The sequence below is a fragment of the Sciurus carolinensis genome, chromosome 10 (assembly GCF_902686445.1).
Source record: "Sciurus carolinensis chromosome 10, mSciCar1.2, whole genome shotgun sequence".
NCBI classification, from domain to species: Eukaryota; Metazoa; Chordata; class Mammalia; order Rodentia; family Sciuridae; genus Sciurus; species Sciurus carolinensis.
Window position 1 is genome coordinate 49,521,731 of NC_062222.1, and position 2,330 is coordinate 49,524,060.

The 2,330-nt window shown below is 53.1% G+C and overlaps 1 pseudogene; it reads left to right on the forward strand.

Annotated features, from left to right (window-relative positions):
• Window positions 1–246: 246 nt before the first annotated feature.
• Window positions 247–1,412, forward strand: LOC124994834 (zinc finger protein ubi-d4-like; annotated as a pseudogene).
• Window positions 1,413–2,330: the final 918 nt, after the last annotated feature.

Genomic DNA, 2,330 nt, shown 5'->3' on the forward strand with positions numbered 1-2,330 from the left:
AGAACACCTGGAAGACAAAACCTCAGACATTGAAGACAAAATATTTAATCTTGAAAACAAAGTTGACCAAACAGAGACAATGGTAAGAAATCATGAATGGAAGCTCCAAGAATTATGGAATATCATGAAAAGGCCAAATTTAAGAATTATTGGGAGAAGGAGGAGGAAACCGTGCCTCATATGGTCCCAGTGCCTGCATGCTGTGGGCTCCGGGGCCTCCTGGCCTGAGGGAAAGGAGCAGGGAAGATGGCGGCTGTGGTGGAGAATGTAGTGAAGCTCCTTGGGGAGCAGTACTACAAAGATGCCATGAAGCAGTGCCACAATTACAACGTCCGCCTCTGTGCTGAATGCAGCATGTGCCTGCCATTGGACTCACAGACTGGAGTAGCCCAGAGCAACTGTTAACATCTGAATGGAAAAGCAACACCTGGGTCCAGGATTGGCTTCTGGACAGCCGTACTCCTACCCTGCCCGGCGCTGTCGGAAAAAGCGGAGAGCCCACCCGCCTGAGGATCCCGGCTTTCCTTCCCATTATTAAACCAGACACAGACCAGACCTTGAAGAAGGAGGGGCTCATCTCTCCAGAGCAGCAGTTTAGAAGCACTATTGTGGGCACTGACCCCCTGGAGAAGCGAGGCGCTTCAGATCCCTGGATCTGATGATAGCCTGTGGGAGTTTCCTGTGACCAACAGTGGAGTGTGGAAGCAGATCCTAGAACCAGATGACTTCCTGGATGACCTTGATGATGAGGACTATGAAGAAGACACTCCCAAACGTTGGGGCAAGGGAAAGTCCAAGGATAAGTGTGTGGGCAGTGTCTGCAAGTTGGATGCTTCCATCCTGGAGGACCGGGACAAACCGTATGCCTGTAGCATTTGTGGAAAACATTACAAGAACTGACCCAGCCTCAGTTACCACTATGCCCACTCCCACCTGGCTGAGGAGGAGGGAGAGGACAAGGAAGACTCCCAGCCACCCACCCCTGTTTCCCAGCGATCTGAGGAGCAGAAATCCAAGAAAGGTCCTGATGGATTGGCCTTGCCCAACAACTACTGTGACTTCTGCCTAGGGGATTCAAAGATCAAAAGAAGACAGAACAACCCAAGGAGCTGGTGTCCTGTTCTGACTATGGCTGCTCAGGGCATCTGTCTTGCCTCCAGTTCACCCCAGTGATGATGGCGGCTGTGAAGACCTACCGCTGGCAGTGCATCAAGTGCAAGTGCTGCAACCTCTGCGGCACCTCTGAGAATGACGACCTGCTGCTCTTCTGTGAGGACTGTGACCATGGCTACCACATGTACTGTCTGACCCCATCTATGTCTGAACCTCCCGAAGGAAGTTGGAGCTGCCATCTCTGGCTGGACCTGTTGAAGGAGAAAACTTCCATCTACCAGAACCAGAACTCCTCCTGATGTGCCACCCCCAGCTCCCCCACGTATCTAAGGCTGTTTCTCTCCACCTTGTTCTTTCATATCTTTCCCTTCCTCCTCTCTTTCACAAGTCCAGAACCTGGGGTGGTCATGCCAACCTGCCTTTGGCAACAGCAAGCAGAGGTGACAGCTCTGAACACCTCTGGTCCCAGGCCCTCAGGGAGAAAGGAGCAGCACGCTACCCGAGGCAGACCCATGGGCCCAGATTCTCTCTGCTCTCCATGAAGTGCATTCACTCTGCTTGCCTTGGGCCCAGGCCTTGGTGATCACAGGGTTCAAACTGTATCCTCTGAGAAAGAGTGGAAGAGCAACTCACTTCCTTAGTCCAACTTCTGCTCTGGTCTCCAGGATTTCGTCCCCAGAGGCGAGCCAGGCTGGGCCTGCTTGATGGGAGCAGCTGGGAAGAAGCCTTCCATGCCCTTTGTGCTGCTTAACTTTGCCTCCTCCCTCCAGGGCGACCCTTTGTCCTGCTACAAGGGGTCTTTTGCCTAGCCAGGATGCTCTTGGTCACACTCCTGGCTTTGCTGTATCCTGCCCCCACCCCACCCAGGGGAGTAGCACTCCACCTGTCCTTCCTGTGCTTGCCTGGCTCACTTACCAGTGCGCTCTGGAGACCCAAGCATTCCCCACCCTCAGAACCTCCTGTCTTCTGCCTCCCTCCTCGTTCCTTTTACTTTTGTGGGGAGAAGGGACATATCAGGAGGCCAGGCCAGCAGTTTGGGGGCCACAAGGAGATGTTGGATAACAAGCCTGTTTTTTAACTCAACAAAAAAGCCTACCTCCAGAATCCCCTTTTTGTTCTTCCAGGACCTGGGCACTCAGTTTCCTGCCCTTTACTGAATTGGGAGCTTCTGCCTCTTGCCTGTGTATCCTGGCTCCCAGGTCACAGAAAAGCCACAA